Source organism: Triturus cristatus, chromosome 10 (assembly GCF_964204655.1).
Source record: "Triturus cristatus chromosome 10, aTriCri1.1, whole genome shotgun sequence".
In the NCBI taxonomy this organism is placed as follows: domain Eukaryota; kingdom Metazoa; phylum Chordata; class Amphibia; order Caudata; family Salamandridae; genus Triturus; species Triturus cristatus.
In genome coordinates, this window is record NC_140593.1 from 107,026,302 (window position 1) to 107,046,681 (window position 20,380).

At 42.1% G+C, this 20,380-nt stretch overlaps 1 protein-coding gene and 1 pseudogene across 1 annotated transcript in view; one reads left to right on the forward strand and one right to left on the reverse strand.

The window, feature by feature from the left end:
- The window catches only part of ZCWPW2 (zinc finger CW-type and PWWP domain containing 2), a 1,218,481-nt gene that overhangs the window by 270,070 nt on the left and 928,031 nt on the right, over positions 1-20,380 (forward strand). The gene's annotated exons all lie outside the window — the stretch shown is intronic.
- On the reverse strand, positions 18,713-18,844 carry LOC146788969 (U1 spliceosomal RNA; annotated as a pseudogene).

Here is a 20,380-nt window from a genome sequence, read left to right on the forward strand (position 1 = left end):
ACTCTACTACTCACTCTCTACTACTCTCTCTTACTCTCTCTACTTCTCACTCTCTACTACTCTCTCTACTACTCACTCTCTACTACTCTCTACTACTCACTCTCTACCACACACTCTCTACTACTTGCTCTCAACTACTTGCTCTCTTCTACTCTCTAGTACTCACTCTCTACTACTCTCTACTACTCACTCTACTACTCACTCACTACTACTCTCTACTACTCACTCTCTACTACTCCAATACTCTCTACTACTCACTCTCTACTACTCTACTACTCTCTACTACTCACTCTCTACTACTCTCTCTCTGCTACTCTCTACTACGCTCTACTACTTACTCTCTACTACTCACTCTACTACTCACTCTACTACTCACTCTCTACTAATCACTCTCTACTTCTCTCTATTACTCACTCTCTACTACTCTCTAATACTCTCTTTCTCTGCTACTCACTCTCTACTACTCTCTACTACTCACTCTCTACTACTCACTCTCTACTACTCTCTACTACTCACTCTCTACTACTCTCTACTACTCACTCTACTACTCACTCTCTACTACTCTCTACTACTCACTCTCTACTACTCACTCTCTACTACTCACTCCACTACTCTCTACTAGTCACTCTATGCTACTCTCTCTGTTACTCTCTACTACTCTCTACTACTCACTCTCTACTCTCTATTACTCACTCTCTACCTCTCTCTCTACTACTCTCTACCTCTCTAACTCTACACCTCTACCTCTACACCTCTACCTCTTTACCTCTCTCTACACGCACTCATATGCACATATATATATGCATATGCATTTATATATGTATGTGTATATATATATATATACATACATATATAAACTTATATATAATCTGCATATCTATATAAATGCAAATATAAATGCATACATATACATATATGCATACATATGCATGTTATGTACATGAAAGTTTGAAAAACACTAATACAAGCAAAGCTAAAAAGCCACCTAATTACAAACAGAATTGCTTTAACTTAAACGAGGGTGAGACCTATTGCATTTTCAATGCTTGTTTACTTTGGTTCCATCACGAAGGCATTCAGATGTGTCACACATTTGCCATAAATTCTGAATGGTAGCACTCTAGTTGCTCATTAGATCACTGTAGTAAAGCTACTGCTCACCAGGGAAGTCTGCTGCTGGTGTTAAAAGTGCATGTTTCAGTCTGCATGTCAGAATTTTTTAATGAAATAGAAAAGGATTTGAATGTGCCATAATTTTTCTTTCTGCTGCACTAATCATAATTTCTATGGCAAAATGAACCCCCCTCATTATGTTCCATTGCAAATTAAATGTTTTAAGTGTTACAGCTTTATTCCAGTCAAGATGGCTTCAGGTGTGCCATACGTTTATCATAAGTAGGACTGTTAGCACTCTAGTTGTTCTTTGGAACACTCTGGTAAGCTGCAGTAGAACACAAAGGAATCAACTGACAGTCTCCTCCCTTGTTGGATGTACATGTTTTACTGAGAATGTCCGACTTCATTCTCACATGACTGAGAAAGATAATGTGAATTTACAGAAAATGTGCTCTCAGTTTAGCTTATAGATCACCTTCCAAACCTCTGTGGGAAAAGCATAAGAAAATAGTTTTCTCTCAAACATGATTCATGATATCTCAGCAGAAGGCTTTTTCACATGGTAAAATCACCTTAGAACACACCACAATTCCTAAAATGAGTATGGTACCATCAACAAATGATTTATAATGTAACTAAAGTCTTAAAACCTTCTATTAACTGCAATGCTTTTTAATGAGGTGCTATCATGTATATTGGTCCCAAGATGGCTGCCAACACTTCTAGGATGAAGTGCTGACAGCCAATCAGATCTCACGATGAGATGTGTGGTTAGGCTCCGCCCAGATATATGTGATTTTACTTTTGATTTTCTCAAGAACTACTGAACAGATTTACACCATTTAAGCAAAAGGCACGACTCTGAACCGAGGTCTACATTTCTGCCAAATTTGGTGTAATTCCGCTCAGCAGTTCGGGCTGTAGCTGCGACTAAAGGTCCCTATGGAAAATTGCATGGGGGAAACACGTTTTGGAACCCCCCTTTTTTCTCGGCCCCCGCTTGACGAATCACCCCAAGACTTTCAGGATAGAAGCGGACCGGAGCGGGCCACGAGTTTTGAAAATTTCGCGAAGATTCGTCAACCGGCGCCAAAGTTATTCTAAATAGAATGTTGCGGATTTCCTATGGATAATAGGTCCTAACGATAACTACCTACTGGCGACCGCCAGTAGGTAATATGTATACCCATATAAATATAAACACACATATATTTGCAGCCTAAACCACCAAAATAGGCAAAAAAGTGCCAATATTGCATTGTATTTTTTCATTTAAAATAAAACATATCTATACAACATTTCCATGACACAGAGAAATGTACTGTTGACTTGTTTGAAAAAAGCCTTTATTTTCAAGGAAAAAGGCATGGTAATAGCAGGCAGTTAGCCCAGAGGCTGCATATAGAACACATATCAAAAACTGGTGCCGTGCCTTTAAGATCTCAAAGACCTCCAGGCTCCCATCATGCCCCACAGGTGACAGTTAGGACAGTTCTTTTTTCCGGGTCCTTATGTGAAGATCTTGGAGCATTGAGCTCATCTGTTATTGACTTTCTGTCATTAATTGATATTTTGAAGTTAAATTGTTTGGCTTCACTTGACGTTCACTCCTCCTGCCAGTGTCACCAGTGGACAACATCATTACATTCAACAAGGTTCTATGTAGGGGGGCTGCAAAACTAAACATCGAGATGCCATCTATGACCACTTCGGCGTCAGTCATCTTTAAAACCCTCCATCACAGACCTCTGCTTCCCTTAGTACTAGGACTACTGAAACCGGCTCTTAATACTTTTCTCACTCCTGTGTCAGCAGGATCAGCACCACTGCGCATTATCAAAAAGTACAGAGCCTAGACAAGAATCCACTCTTCCTGAGGTCCAACCCTCAACCAGACTGTCAGTGGCAGCAGCATGAAAAGTGTACACAGGGGCGTCCTCCTCCACAGTCCCACCCAACAAAGACAGCAAGTCAATGGACTCTCTTGGGAATAGAATGTATAGCACTTTGCCCTCATATATGAAGATCGCTAGTGCCTCTGCACTCCTGGGAAGATATGACCGATCACTGTGGGACTCCCTCTCAAGGTTCATGGACAAACTGCCAAAAGAGACCAGCAGGATTTCCAGGAGATCCTAAAGGAATGAGGACTCGTAGCGAACCAGATTATAAATGCAGCAGCCGAAGCATCAGATCTGGTGGCTCATGGCTATTTGCATGGCATCTGCACTAGGCGCTCCTCCTGGCTGAGACTCACAGGCCTAAAGCCTGAGGCCCAACACAGTATTCTAAATCTGCCCTTCAATGGAACTTCACTCTTCGGCACTCACGCAGATGATGAGGTGTCCAGAATGAAGTCCGAGCTTGACACCCTGAAGGCAGTAGGCCTGGAGGAGTGTAAGGATATCAGATGCCAATACCATCCTTATGACCGTCGCCAATACCAACAGAGTGTTCAAACCCCTCACTGGTAGTCCCAACAACAGCATTGTAGATTACACTATCATCAGCGCCGACCTGGGCGAGGGGCTTCCAGACAAACAACTCCCTCTGCTAAACAGCAGTCAGAATAGCTTCCCCCAGCTCTGTTCCCCACTCCGGTGGGGGGAAGTGTCATCTTTCATCTGGATGAGTGGCACAAAATCACAAAGGACAATTGAGGGCTCAATATTGTGTGGAATGGGTACTCAATCAGATTCCAGTCCCCTCCACTGACAATACCACCTCGAAGATCATCAGTCCATCAACAAAAGCTACTTCGGGCGGAGGTATCCATCCTGTTACAAAAGCAGGCCATTGAAAAAGTTCCCCGGCTCCAACATCGACAGGGGATTTATTCCCATTTCTTCTTGGTCCTAAAGAAAGGCCTAGCCAAGTAGTACAGGCCTATACTCAATCTTAGACTTTCAAACAAGTTTGTCCTCAAAGAAACATTCAGGATGTTGGCACTACACCAAATTGTTCCTCAAATCCATCAAGGAGACTGGATGATCTCCATAGACCTTCAGGATGCTTACTTTCTATCCCGATTTCCCGAAAGCACCAGACATTTCTGTAGTTCCAGGTAGCATCAAAGCACTACCAGTAAAAAGTCCTCCCTTCCGGACTCAAGTCAACCCGCGCATGTTTTCAAAATGCATGGCGGTGGTAAAGGCTTTTCTACGAAAGCAAACAATATTCGGCCATCCATATCTAGACGACTGGCTGCTCAGGAGTGCTTATCCCCCTCTCTGCAAGAATACAAACAATCCTGTATTCGGTTGCTAAGTCAGTTGGGGCTGCGCCTCAACTACAAGAAGTCCATTCTCAATCCAACTCTGAGAATTCATTACTTAAGTGCGAATTTAGACTCCGCAAATGCCAAAGTGTGTCCTTCGTAGGAGAGGTTATCCTTAATCATACAAAAATGTCACAATCTCCTCCACACAGCTCATCTCACGGCCAGACACGTATTCTCTCTGCTGGGCTCAATGGCCTCCTGCATCTTCATTGTTCCCAGTGTCAGACTGCAGATGAGACATGTTGCAGCAGGCATTAGAGGTTCAGTGGTCTCAGATCTCCGGCCGTTGGGAGGACCCCATAACTCTTCCTCGCACAGTTATATACTCCCTGAAATGGTGGATGCAGAGTCATCTAATGTTGAAAGGAGTCCAGTTCCACCAGGGAGTCCCCAAACAAACACTCGTCACAGATGCTTCACTCCAACGATGGGGAGCCCACATGGGCTCTCTTCAGGTTCAGGGGAGGTGGTCAAAAAGGAGGAATCCTACCAAATCAATATGTTAGAACTACGAGCTGTACATCTGGTGCTCAAAGCGTTCTTTCCTTCCTTGTTGGTTCAGATGAACAATACCACAAGTATGTACTACATGAACAAACAGGGAGGGACTAGATCTAGACCTCCATCACAGGAGGCTCAAACAATTTGAAAGTGGCTACTGGAGAGGAAGATGGCCATATCGGCAATTCGCCTCCCAGGTACTCTCAATGTGCATGCAGACACGCTAAGCCGCAACTTTGTTGAAGCGCATGACTGGGTGCTGAAAGATAACATTTTTAAAAGATGGGGTTATCCAGATATCAATCTTTTGTGGATGTAACAACAGCAAAATGCCGTGCCTTCACATCCAGGTACCCTCAACCAGGCTCCAGATTGAATGCGCTTTTGATTGACTGGTCAGGGACATTACTCTACGCCTTTCCACCAATTCCTCTCATACCACTGGTGAGCAACAAACTCTACAGATCCAGGACCTAGATGAACCTGATCGCACCATAGTGGCCTCGCAAGTGGCAAGACCTTCTTCATCTTTCCAAGACACCACACAGGAGGTTACCATGCCATCCGGATCTGCTAACCAAGTTCGTGGGGAAGGAGTTCCATCCCAACCTTTCTTCACTGAGATTTAACTACATGGATTCTGAGTTTGTCTAATATGGACATCTTGGCCTCTCGCCAGACTGTATGTATATTCTGAAGGCAGCAAGGAGGCCATCTAAGAGGAAATCATACACTTTCAAATGGAAGCGCTGCTATTTATGGTGTACAGCCAATGGACATAATCCTATTCTTGGTCATAAACAGGTTATCCTCCCATACCTTTTGTACTTGGATAAATCAGGTCTACGGTTTACTTCTATTAAAGTTACACTTGGTGACGATTACAGCTCATAGAAAGTCAACTACTTAGGCCGTTTTCTTTCAGATGCCAGTAATTAAGGACTTCCTGGAAATGTTGAAAAAGGGTCTACCTCCCAATAAGGTCACCTTCCCCACCCTGGGAACTTAACGTAGTCATTTCTAAATTAATGGGTCCTCCCTTTGAACTCATTCACAGAGCCTCATTGCAGCACCTGACTGCAATGAGGCTCTGTGAATGGGAGCGAGATCCAGGCGCTATGTTCTAAAGAGCCTTATCTAATTTTTCATGCTAACACAGTGGTCCTGAGTTTCCTGCCTAAGGTTATCTCGGATTTTCATATTAATCCGTCTATTACTCTCCCCACCTTTTTTCCAAATCCTTCCACCCCTCCTGAGACGGCATAACATTCTCTTGACCTAAAAAAAGTTCTAAAATTCTACCCAGATCAGAATAGGAGCTTAAGAAAGTCAGATCATCTCTTTGTGAATTATGGTCCGATGCGCACTGGTCTCCCTTCCTCTAAGCAATCCATCTCCAGATGGATAGTGTCTTTCGCCAGATGTCATAGGCTTCTTAAGACTTGGCTATTTACACAAGCTTATAACTAGATTTTGTTGACAACAAAACACAGGAGGTCCCAGCAAAATTCTTAAGTTCAGCGCCAAGAAACCAATCGGTGTACGAGTGCTTTATAAGATATTTTAACGTAACATCACTTTATCTGATCAGTTAGCTAACAAGCAGCTCCCTGGTAGTCCGAAGGCTCACTCCACTAGAGGCAAAGCCTCCACTACAGCCCTTCTCAGGAATGTACCTATTCAAGAGATATGTATAGCAGCTACATGGCGAATGGTACACACTTTTGCCTGCCATTAATGCCTAGTTTCTGGTACTCAGGCAGATGCAGTTTGGGCAAGCTTTTTTTTGTCCTCATTCGCCTTATTGCCTCCCTTCTCCTTACGATACCGCCCTGGGCTTTCAACTTCATTTACTGGATGCAGGTGGGTAGATATAAAGCTTGGAGAGTAGAGGCCCCCATAATCACAGAACCTTCGATTATCTCCGGAGGGCCTCCTCCCCTGGCCACACACTCATACCCTTTCCCTTGTCTTCCTGTACATACAGAGAAGATTTCCACCAGCCAAAGCAGTTAAAGGCTTAATCATTGGACTGAAATTTGCACACCCAACCCTCAACCATAGCGTGTTAGAAAAGGCTTCCAAAAGTTATATCTCTTTTTAGTCTGATCTGAAATATCTATCTTAGCAACAAGTCTCATTGATTGTAGCCAACCACCCGCCGTAGGACTGGCGGGGGGAGAAACCCAAAGTTTACATAGCTCTCTTCGAGCCAACAATACAGCATAAAATATAAACTTCTCATTGTCACTCATGCCCTTACCATGCAGTTCAAGTCTTCCACATATAACCAACTCAGGGCTTACCTTGATCTGCAAGCCTAGAACTCTAGATAAACAACTACTCACGGCCTCCCAAAAGGTCTAAATCTTCGGGCATCGCAGAAACATGTGCAAATCATCTTCATTTGGACTTCTGCACTTTGGACACACCACCACTCCTCCTGATCCAAATTTTGAAAAGCCTTCGTGGAGTCCAGTAAGCCCTATGCATAGTGAAAAAGTGATTCCTCCTTAAATATGCGGATTTCACAGTTTTATAACGCATAGACATTGTTACTGGCCATTGGTCTTCCGTCGCGATCTCCGGCAAGCACCTTCCCCACAGGTCTTCTGGTAGCGTGAAAGGACCATCCTCCATCTCGAGCATTAGCCAGTACCACAGTGCAATTTCTTTCTTAAAAGTACAATTGGAAAAAAAGTTTCTTCTCCAATTCGTTAGAGGTACCTATCAAATCGCCCGATACCGCATACCAACTCTGAATCTGAAGGTATTTAAATCTAGAAAAACTAGGGCCCCACTCCATCCTCGCACTGCCCCCATGATTTTAACTGCCCTTCTGGGAATAACTGCTCCCATCTCAAGAGGCCCTCTTCTTTTAAGGGTCTAACCAGTAAATCTTTAGTCCAAAGTGGGGACCCTGGTGTGTTCCAAATTGGAGCCAGCTGACTAAAATAAGGAATGTTCAAGGCCCTTCTGATTCTATACCATGTTTCCACCAAGTCCTTTTAAACCTCCAACCTAACCTTCTTGAAGTATTTCGGATCAGCGAATTGATACAATAACCCGTTCTCAGCATTTTTCTGCTTCTTCAGCATCTCTCTGTAGTTTATCCCTATTTCAGTCCCTGTAGGGGTACCAAATAACATCCTACCATTTTTAACATAAATGCCCATGAATAGAGCAGCAGGTCTGGCAGCGCTAAGTCCCCCTTCGCCAGCTTCCTCCTGAGCTTCTTCCAAGACAGACGTGGCCCTTTTGACATCCAAACAGAAGAACTAATTTCGCCCTGTAGCCTTACAAACCACTCCTTCCTAAAAGTCAGGGGAATTGCTTCAAATAAAAAAGTTAACTTCGGAAGAATTATCATTTTCACCAAATTAACACAGCCAAATAGTGTAAGTGGTAAGTGCATCCAACCCCGTAAACTAGCACTAATCTCCCTTCTAAGCTTGTCAAAATTTGCCTTGGTGAGGTCGGCTATGTTATGTGTAATCCTGACTCCTAGGTACCTCATCTCTCTTTTGCAAACAATACCCTCAGTATTCATATTCCAAGCCATAGCTTACATTTTCTGTTTATTGATATTATATCCTGAAAAACTTCCAAACTCACTAGTTATATCCAACAAACAAGTCATGGTTTGTTGTAAATTGGGTGTATAAATTATGATGTTGTCTGCATGTAGACCTATCTTCTTGCCCCAGCCTTCAAACTCAAAAGGTGCAATGCCCTCTGTACTCCTTTTTTTACGAGCCAATGGCCCAATATATAAATCGAACAGGAGTGGAGCCAAGGGGCACCCTTGTCTAGTACCCCACGTGATCTGAACTGGCTGGGTCAACACCCCATTAACCAGCACTTTTGCCGTGGGAGCCGAGTATATAGCTGTCAGAATTTTACATACATTCGGACCCAAATTGAGATATCTCACCAACGTCTGTGGATATACCCAATTAAGACGATCAAATGCCTTGGTTGCGTCTAAAGCGATAACAGCCAAGAGAAGATCAAAAGACGTAGCCATATTTATGGAACCAATAAGGGAGTATGTCAGCTCTTCCAGTGTTCTACCCTTAATAAAACCCTTCTGATCCTCATGAACCAAATATGCCATAACACTATGTAGCCTCCCTGCTATAATTTTAGCAAAAAGCTTATAGTCCGCATTCAGTAAAGAAATAGGCCTATACGAATCTACATTTTTTAGTGACTTCCCTCGCTTAGGCATCAATTATATATTGGCCTCATTCCAAGAAGGTGGCAGAGCAACACCTAACATAAAGATCTCATTAAATAACTGCCTCATTATAGGTATTAAAACCCCCACCCAAGTTCTGTAAACCTCCACCGCAAGACCATCCGGCCCCGGTGCCTTCCCTTTTTACCTCCTTTGATAGCCTCCTCAACCTCCTCATTAGATATCTCCTTATTCAATATATCCCTTAAGTCCATACATCCTGTTCTTTAACAACCAGATCCTCCTTATAGACCGTCCCAAAATAACTATAAAATGCTGCAGCAATTCCCTTACTGTCACTTAGCATGGTGCCCGACTCCTCACTTTTTATTTCCTTAATCATATTTCGAACCTGCTAACTTTTTATGCATCCCAAACAATGCCTATCTTAGCTGAACCCTGATTGCTTAAAAAAAATTCCTTTGTTTCTTCTCTTAAGGCCTCCACTGTCTCCTCCTCTAGTAATATTGTACGGTCCAGCCTCCACACAGTACCAATTGTCTCTTCTCCTATCACTAATAGGAGAAAGATAGCTGAATGGTCAGATAAATACACACCAATATGTTCAACCTCCAAAACTAAATCCTTCACCCCCTGGTCAACCAAAATATAATCTATGCGTGACTTATGCTTATACTTTTATTCTAAAATGTAAAACCTAACTGTGAGCCATACTTACTCCTCCATATATCATTCAGACCCCACTGTTTTTATCAGCAATCTAACTCTGTTTGACATATTGGGATTTACTGGTGCTCTGCTGTCCTCAGACCTATCTAGCTTATGATCCAAGACAGTATTAAAATCACCAGCCATAATATTCTAACCAGAGAAGCTCAAGAGCTCTTTAGCTATTTCATCCAATGGACCCACATTGTCCTGATTCGGACCGTAATAGCCCACCATAACAAAAACCTGTCCAAATATTTTTAACTTGACTATAAGCGACCTCCGTGCAACACTTGAAGCCTTGCCTTCTATTGAAATATTCAAACCTTGCTTGACTAATAGTGCAACCCCTTTAGTAACTGCTGTTTGTTGCGTATGAACTGCATAAGCAACCCATCTCTGTGCTGCAAAAATCTTCCTACTCTCTTCCTCCGTCAAGTGAGCCTCCTGTAGAATAATAATTTGCACCGGAGAATCTTTCAAATATTCCATTATCAAATCTCTTCTTCTCCTCACACGGAGACCATTTACATTCCATGACAAAACTTTCAACTCATTTGATCTAGCCCCACTCATCTTCAAAAGAACCCGCACAGCACATATTTAAACAACAGCAACAGCAGCAACAAGACCAATGAGGCATTTTTCTTTATTTACCCCCACCAATCCCACCCCCTCCCCAACAAACCTGCAACCCACCCCCCCTACGCTGGAAATCCCTAACCAACTACCCATGGCAAAAGCCGTATGAGTGACCCCTCAGCGTGCAGTGCAATATCCTAAAAGACCTACGTGTGGAGCAAATAATAAATCTCAAAACACTCTTAACATCTCATATTCCTAATCTAAGCAACAACACCATTCATCCTTCATAAACTCCCAGAATGATGTTGCTCAAGAAATTTGTCCACCTCATCTACGAAGCGAAAGGAGTGCATCTTATTGTTCAACATTACTTTCAACAGAGCTGGAAAGTTCAATTGCACTGAAGCACCCAATTTCCTTAATGGCTCGATGCCGAGGCCGGAGAGCCTAACGGATTGGAATTTCATCAGCACTATGCTCCTCATTAATTGAAAGCATGCTTGAACGCAACACAGCCTAATATAGGCATTTAAAGAATGGCACAATGAAAAATGAACACTTGAACTCACTTAGAGGAGATTTTTTTCGCATGTATGACTTCAAGCCCCAGAAATCAACAGTGTGACGATGCACGCAGCAGACGCCCACTGGGGGGTTTGTAAGAATAAAAAGAGCCGGAAATGCTAACCATGCGTCTATCAAGCGTCATTTGTGCAGCCCAGGATGAAGAGGTGTGTAACCCTGAAACGCGTCGGCATATTAATGAAGTTGTGAAGCTAGAAGGCATGCAGAGCAGAGAACCGGAAGGCAGAGCATTGTCGAGTGCCTCCAGATGCTTAGGGCACTTTGTTGATTCATATATATATATTTTTTTTCTCCTCCCGGCTCGGGTTACAGCCGCCACAGCTCCAGATCAGAGGGTGCGTTGTCGGAAACGGACCACCCCAGCAAGGTCCGATAAAATTTGCAAAGCACCTCGAAAACAAGGGATGATGACGCCGTGTTCTGGCCAAAACACTTTTATTTAAGTCGACTGGTAGGACGAGTTTCACCTGTCCAGCAGGCTTGTTCGCCAGCAACTTAACCGCTTTGAAACAGCCATTTTAACTAAAGTGCTTACGTCATGTCACATGACATGACTACCAAGTTAGTGTGTTAAATGAAAGACTGGTAGTTTTTTCGCAACATTGCAGTGTGGAGGAGATGTCTTTACAATCCAATTTCATGATAAAATGCAACAATTCAAAATGCACGCTCTAATTGTGCACAATTATTTATACAGGTTAAAAGACACATTATTTTGTTCTTTACTTCCTTACACTGATGTCTGATTAAATATAAACATCAAAGTCACTCAAGGACACGATCCTTTCCTAATATGTGCAGATCGTGGAGTTGTGTGTTAGTATCTACCAACTCTTCAAAATAACAATACCATATTTCGCTATAGGCGAAACTCGGACCTGCGCGGCACATGAATGCATGCTGACAGCATTATTGTTACTGAAATATTTGTAAAGAATTGAACCCAAGTGGGTTGCCGCATCATGACAGCATATCATTCACCTCCTTAGCTGCATGCACATATAAACGTATCACCGCCCAAGTGGGCAAATATCCACTGTTGCTAGTTCTACCCTCTTCCCTTAAATGTGTATCACCCTGTGTGAAATGATAAATCCTAAACATAAATTTATTACATATCAGAGAGATTGCCTGAGCTGTATCCATGTTAAAATCAAAACTTCATCAAGAAGGAATTTTACAGATGTGTTGTCAAATCCTCTTCAATATTTAATCCTGAAGGGATTGTGTATTTAATTCCAAAATGTAACAGAACTCCAGCTTTCTCAACTTTTTTTCCCGATTGCCACCTCGTATATTCGGTGGAATGCAATCTATTACAAAATACGATAGACCTTGTGCATTCGTACCATGGTGTGACTCGAAGTGGCGCGCCACTGGGTAAGTTCTATCCCCATTGCGTATCGCTCTAAGATGTTGTAATACCCTTTTGTGAACTGGGTGGATCGTGCAACCCATGTACCTTAGGCCGCAAGGGCACTGAAGGACGTAGACTGCAAAATCCGTTTTGCAGGTGAAGTACCCTTTGATCTTTTTCTTTCTTTTGGACAGACCCAGAGTGTGTGACTGAGTATTTTTCCCAAAGCCACAGGCTTTGCATTTTGTGCAGTTGATGAACCCCCTCTTTTGGTTTAAGCCACGTAGAGACATATCTACTTTACTGCTTTTTCGTGACCACATTGCTCACTAGCATCTGTTTAAAGGAACGTGCTCTTCTAAACGTTATCGCAGGTCTTTTCTGTACTATCTTCCCTAGTGACGGATCATTTCGTATTAAGTGCCAATGTTTAGTGAGTATGCTCCTGATTTGGCCTTGCTGGCGATTATATGAAGTGATCATCCTCACTTGATTTTTTTGATCAGTTTCTCCCTTGATTTTACTCTGGCTTGGATTAAAGAGAATATCTTCTCTAGTTCTCTTTTTAGCTTTACTCGTGGCAGCTTGAATATTGGACTCTGTATACCCTCTGGCTCCAAACCTAGATCTCAATTTAACCAATACTGCGTCTAGAACTGCCTGTTCGCTGCAATTACGAATTGTCCTCAGAAATTCTCCATACGGAATGCTTCTAATCAAGTTCTGCGGATGGAAACTCGCTGCATGTAGCCGCGTGTTCCCCGCTGTTAGTTTTCTGTAATGTTTTGTGTGCAACTTGGAATTTTTAACATGGATGGTTAAATCTAGGAAATTCACAGAGGTTTTACTGATTGTACTTGTAAACTTAAGGTTCAAATTGTTCACTTGCAGTTTTTTAATAAAGTTTTTCACTGACTCCTCAGTCCCTTTCCAAACGACGAACAAGTCGTCGATGAACCGACTCCAGTGCAGCACATTTTCTGCCCATTCAGCTTGGTAGTCGACCCGGACCACCTGCTCCTCCCACCAACCCATATGCAAATTCGCATAGCTGGGGTCGAAGCAGGTGCCCATCGCTGTTCCACAAATCTGATGAAATAATTCATCATTGAAGAGGAAGTAGTGTTCTTTAGGCAAACCAAGATCATAGTCAATAACATCTGAGTATGTGCCCAAAGTTTGATCGGTCGATTGTTAAAAAAGTATTTGATGGCCTTTAGTTCATCTTCATGCCTGATGCTCGTGTATAACGTGGTCACATAAATTGTTACTAGCAGCAGATCTTGTTCCCAGGGGAGATCATATATTTTTTCCAAAACATCCCCTTTATCCTGAATGTAGGAGGGGAGAGTTTTTACTAAGGGACACAGAAAAGAGTCTATGAATTTGGAAGTGTTCTCAAATGCTCCGCCAATAGCGGAAATAATAGGGCGCCCTGGGGGGTTCTCTAGACTTTTATGCACTTTTGGAATTAGATAAAAGACTGATACTACTGGATTATCAATTTTTAAAAATAGACGTTCTTCAGTCGTAATTAAACATTGATTATACCAGTCTTGTAACTGCTCATTATACATTCTAAAACTTGTGTGCATAGTAGTCTCAGTAACCTTTGCATAGTTGCTTCGATTGTTTAGTTGCTTGTAGGCTTCATTCAAATAGCCCGCCTTGTCCCACAACACCACGTTCCCGCCCTTATCAGCGTTACGCACAATACAGTTCCCCCGAGATGCTAGCTTAGTAACTAATGCAGAGTACTCTTTTTCATGCTGTGAATAAATTTTATGTTTGACACCTGTGCACTTTTCCAAATTTTTCAAATCATTAACCACTAGCTCGTTAAATACATCAACAGAGGAGTCTCTGGTAGTCATAGGTATAAATCTGGAAGCTGGTCTAAAGTTTGTGGGTGCATTGCCACTGATAGCTACTTCCTGCTCTCTTACAACCTCAAGCGCTTGACTGGCAGAAATTTGAGAGGCCTCAGCTTGACTCATTTGGAGCAGATCATTTGCATCGTCCTGATCCAACGTTGGTGGATTTAGCTCATTTGCATTGTCCATTTGCCTTAAGTCCAATATTAGATCCATGTCAGCCACTGAAAGGCTTCCTGGTTGGTTTACAGGCGTGCCAATGTCACTAGTTTCTAGTGGTCTTTGCAGCTGATTTTGTGCAAAATGTTTTTTTAATTTAAATGTTCCAACAAATTTAAAAACATCCACTCGCGTTGTCACGTAGTTGAAATCAGCTGGCGGACAGTATGATTGTCCCAGTTTGAGTATGCTCTTCTCTTTGTCCGATAGTATGATATCAGTCAAGTTCACGATTGTAGCTTCTTCTTCCAGGTTTACCGGTTCAATTACTTTGTCTTATACGCATTTGTGGCGTTGGCACTGTTTTGACCCTTTGCGCCTTTGTTGCCTCTGCCTCTTCCTCTTAGTGTTCCTTCATAATTCACTGGTGGTCTTGGGCGAAGATTGAATCACCTCTCCTGTTCTAAAAAAACAAATTCTTCAATAACAGATGGTACTGCTGGAGCACCTTGTCTACTGTGCCCCTACTCTAAGTCAGTATCCACTTCTGAGCTTTGAATACTACTCAATTCCGATTGTGCATCTAATCTGTTTGGCCTTTTGGGGTTCAATCGTTGCCTTCTTAAATTCTCAATTTTTTTTGCAAAAGTATAGATTTGCCCCCGCTCATAGTCATTTTTGTCCCTTAAGAACTTCTGCGCCATTCTTTCTTTAATAGTTGTTTCCAGTTTCCTCAGGCGCTCATGCATTTCAGTCATGAACTTGTCAATATGCTCTTTGTTAGTTTCTTTTTCCAACATCTCCGTAATTTGTGCAATCTCTTCCAATATTTTCTGCTGATCTATCTCCGCGTATTTTACTAGGATTGCAAGCATCCTACGCGATGGTTCCTGATTATTCTCTGCCCATTCACAGAACATGTTATGTTATGCTATCTATCTATCTATCTATCTATCTATCTATCTATCTATCTATCTATCTATCTATCTATCTATCTATCTATCTATCTATCTATCTATCTATCTATCTATCTATCTATCTATCTGTATTTTTATATATGCTGTGAGGTCCTCGCATAAAGGCAGGCCTGTTCAGTGCTTATGACTTTGATGAGTGTACCCCTGGAAGAGAACTAGGATTACAGGTAAGTAACTTATCCTTCCTCTCCAATCAAGGCAATGCAACTCTACAGCTGGGGTGAGGCTCAGATTCTGTCATTACTGATCATGTGGCATTGCCTCATTAGATCTGATTGTCATGTAGTCGCTGCATTTGATATGTACCAAAAATCTTCCCTCATTACCATTGAGAATGTATACAGACCCTGTTGAAAAATTGAGATATTTGTGTATAAAATGTAGAATTGGTATTGATAGGATCTTTAAATTTAGAGCATCTTTCTTTTTTGTTTTATTAATAATACAGCTACAGCAGGTTTAATCCCTTTATATGTACAAACCAGTTCCTTCATTCCTACTGTGTGTCGGAGGGATGTTATCTCACAGGGTGGTACTGGAGACCAGATTCACTAGGACTTTAAAGGTTTTGTAATGCCATTATTCCAGCAGACTGCTAGAAGGCTCAGATAGAGGGGATCTGCTCAGACCTATGTAACTGCTCTTATAGGCCTTGCCTGCTCCTGTGTCTATAGTTCTCATTTCTCCATGCATGCGCAGAATCCCAGCAACACATTTTCACAAGATAAAATATAAGGAGACGTGCATATAACAATGAACATTTGCTAACATGTTTTGTTTTAAAACTGTTAATATTGAAGTGGATGCACGCAATGATACATGTGCGCATAAAAACGCAATCAAATCGCTGTGGTTGAAAACACTCGAGATGACCTCTCCATCAACCCAGAGTCTAAAATACATGGTCAGGCATGCCCTGTGACTTAGGCCTGAGGCAACTGATAGACAGACCACAGGTGGGGTAGCATGTAACCAGAAGAACAAACGGGCGAACAGGAAAAACCCAGATTAGCCCAACAGATAAGCAGCAACACCAGAATCATCTGGGGAGATTGGCCCCAATAAAGCGCACATGGCTGGAAGGGTGCGTGCTCCCAAAACATCATAAAGTTAGATGTCACATAAAGTGGAACACTCAGACAATCGGGACACAACACACACAGCACATGAAGTGATCACATGCTCCCCATGCCGGACATCTGGACACGTTACCCACTGGTCCTCATTGCGGACACACAAGGTCGAGACCCACCTGCATTTGGATCAGGTAGGAGTAATTTATGGATCCATGACTAGGCCCACATTTCTCTCCCTAAACAGGATCTATGAATTGTTTTATGATGCACCAAGAAATGTATATTAAGGCCCTCAAAATTATTGTACTTTGAGTCAGTCCTTAGACCCGTTTCTGTATGCTGTACTCCCAGACACAGTGGTTAATGAAACCAGCTATTCCGGTTTTGCCAAACGCCTCTTGTCTTTGTTTTTTAAAGGTAAATTCATCTTCAAGCAACAAAACATCTACGGATTAAGCAACATATAATTCAATATATTTGGCTGAAAACACCACCATCTTGCCTTTTTTAAAACAACAAATATAGGAAAAATTTAAATTAGTAAACTGTGTGCATGCAGTGACAGTCCCAGTATGAACCGCCACCTTTAACAATTCCAGAAGCTGCCCCAGGCTTCCCATAATGCAGTACAGGGGCTTTTTTTGACTCGCTGAAACGGAGTGCAATGTTCTTGAAGTTTATTTGTATTCACTTGATTGTTTTGATACATTCCATAATTTTTCTGCATTTCTTCTGGTAAGTTCCACGTTTTCTTCCAATTTGTTCAGCTTTTTCTCGCCTTATTTTGTGCCAGCATACCTCCTTGACAAATATCATTCTTGTGTGGGGAACTGTCCTAGAAAGAGGAGCATGATGGTTATGTCATCTGTCTTTTGGGTTCTCAGTCTTTCAAACTTTTGCAAAATATGAAGTTGTCAAATAAGAGACTCAGGAATAGAGTTCACTTCAGGCTTCCGCAGGGAGACAGTCATTCTGACTTGTGGGCCACCAAGTCCAACCGGGCAATGGGGACATCACCCTACTTTTCTGCCCCGGTGTGACCAGCTTGTAACCCCTGGTGGGGCATTTAGCCCATTCCTTATGTCACTAACATTTGTGCTCCTGTTGAATGTTGAGACATTTAAAGTTGAGGCATTGTCATTCAGCATCAAAGCATTGAAGTTTTCATGTACCATTCATTTGACATCAATAAGTTATTTAATGTTGAGGTCAACGTTGGTATCGGGGACTTCTGAGTCAACTGGGGGACCACCTTTAATCCCTTCAAAACTGAGAACACATATAGTAACATCGACTAAGAAGGTCCTGTTCTGGAGCTCCATCATTAATGAACCACCTTCATCAGTTTCAAGTTCCTGCATATGAATTCCCGTCTCAGTCAGTGTTAAGGGATGATTCACAACAATCCAGGACATGAAGAAGGTTCACCTGCTTAGGGTACCGCATTGTTTCTAATATTGCCAAGCCCATGACACCAGTGTTAGCTCCACCGCCTCATCAAGTCTGTCTCACTCTCCTTCTCCACCTCAAACTATGATGGATATGTGAAACAGACAAACCTGAGGAAGAGGCAGAGGACCCTTGTGGGCAGCAGGCCACATCACTACCATGTCAACCTGCAAAAGAAAACAAGGAAAAAGCATTAACGAAAATGTACACAAAACCAACAACTTAGAAAGAGGATAAGAGAGAGAACACGCAAGAGAAATAAAAGACTTAGCATTCACAAATGCATGTGTCTTTAAACCCAGGATACAGACATCATGAGGTGAGGCTCTGGAGCATAAGAAACAAAATGCTGGCAGGAGGAAAACACAACCAAAGACGTTGGCCACAACACAGAGAGGAGCCGTTCCGGAGACACTAAACAGAGGCTGGTTGCTTGAGCGCTCACCCAAGTTGAAGAATTCCAGTGGGAAAAATGACACCCTCAAGTACCAGGCCCTGACAGGACCTGTGAGAGGCTTGTGGCTCCCTAGGTAGGTCTAGTTATGGTCAATTGTGCACTGCTGAGGTTAAAAGAATTTTCAAAAGTCTGTGCCGTGCTCCAGGGTATCACTCCCTGCCGGAGAGTGTATGGAAATCAAACAATAGGTAACGACCCCACCCCTATGGGGTGTATCCCCGGGCACTGGACTGAAGTAACGAATTTTTTCGTGGTTGTCAATGAATAATTTACTCAATGATGCAGTTGAAAGTTTTTTAATTTTTCACTTGATTATTCATTAATCCGTTGGAAAACTTCATTTCCCAAAATGCAACATGTTACTTTCACAAAGTTGTCTCAATCAGTGTTCCGAAATTATGCAGTCGAGTATCCCGCATTTGGGGACATCGCAGGGGTCAGCACATCCGAAGTGCAATGGATGAGCCTCACCCTGGGAGAACCACCTTCGTGATCATGGTGTCTCCCCTAGGTAGGTCTCTCAATGGTAACTTTGACTAATTGTTCCCTCGCTCCTACCCAGCCCAATTAATTGTTTTCTTGTGTGGTTGTGATTTAAGGAGTCTGCAAAGTGACGGAGTAAACATAAAAAGAAAAGTAGGGGCCAAAGTGACTGAAAAGAAAGCCCTAATTTACACCAGGAGCATTTTCTTGCTTCAGCTTCCAGATTTTATTCTACATAGTGTCAGCTGTAGGAAATTCCTGTTTTTAATAACATTCTGGTCCTTTATTTCTTGAGGAATATGTTGCCCCCTGATTTACAGAACACAGTAAATCACTTTGTTGATTGCTTGCATGGATTTGATAGAGAAGCACTTTTGATATCCTAAAAGAAGGCATGGTGACTTCAGATGTGACAGTCATTGCAACCAATGCCTATAATTATCTGGCTACTGTGACATACTACACAGACTCATCGAGTTGACTTCTCAGGCAGAAAAGAAGATTCTTGATTGCCAATGGGTTCTTTCTATTTGGTTCTCATGCTAACCTTGAGATACAAGACATGAAAGAATAATTCAAGACATTGAAATCTGTCAACTCAGAAGAAAGAAATAATTTCCTAACTTACAGTTTAAGGCATTTAGTTGAGGATAACAAAACTCCCATAATCCCTTTTGGAGAATTCATTCAGAAAAACGGGCATATAAGAAACAATTCTTTCAAGTACAAAAATGTAGAGTTAGGTGCTCCCAGCAGCTTTTTTTTCTCTCTGCCACCTTTGTCCAGCATTCCAGTGGGAAGAAACATTTCCAACCATTTCACCCTATTACAAATGATAAACATGACACTCTCCTGCGCCTTCCACTCCATATGACTCTGGAGGTCCAGATTCACCTAATCAGGAAGGCCATAGAAAAGGTTTCCAGACTGCAGAAGCAAAAGAGTATGCTCTCCTGTTACCTGTTAGAGTATGGAGAAAAGCCTGGACTTTCATGCATAATTTATAGGTAAATAAAAAAAATGGAAATGTTAGCTCGCTATTTGATTTTCTGGCCTATTTACCAGTCATATTGAATGTCGTCAATCCATGTACTAGATGCATACTTCAACAATATGTCCACTCACCAGAAAGCCCTGCGATTTTAGATAAGAATCTCGTACTACTAATACAGAGTGCAACCTTTCAGCTCGAAAGGTTTTTCCAATTACCATGTGTTGTTTGCAGAAGCTTTAAAAAGATAGGATTTGTTAGTCTAAATGTACACAGACAACCTGCAGATATAGGTCAATTCTGCAGTGCATCTACAGCAAGACACAATGATAATTTTGGACGTTCTCTCAGGTTTGGGCCTACGGATCAACTCAAAGTATATTTTTCAAGGAGTTCAAGTAATACAGTCTCTGGGAGGCACAAAAGACACAAATCGAGCAGAACTCTCCCTTCTGTGAAAAGATAGTCATCCACACATGCAAAGATTTTCTCTCTTAAGGGCAGTTTTGGTTATACCTGTCAGACAATTTTTATTTCTTCTGGGTGTCATGGCATTGTATGTGTGTTATAGCTGCTGATAC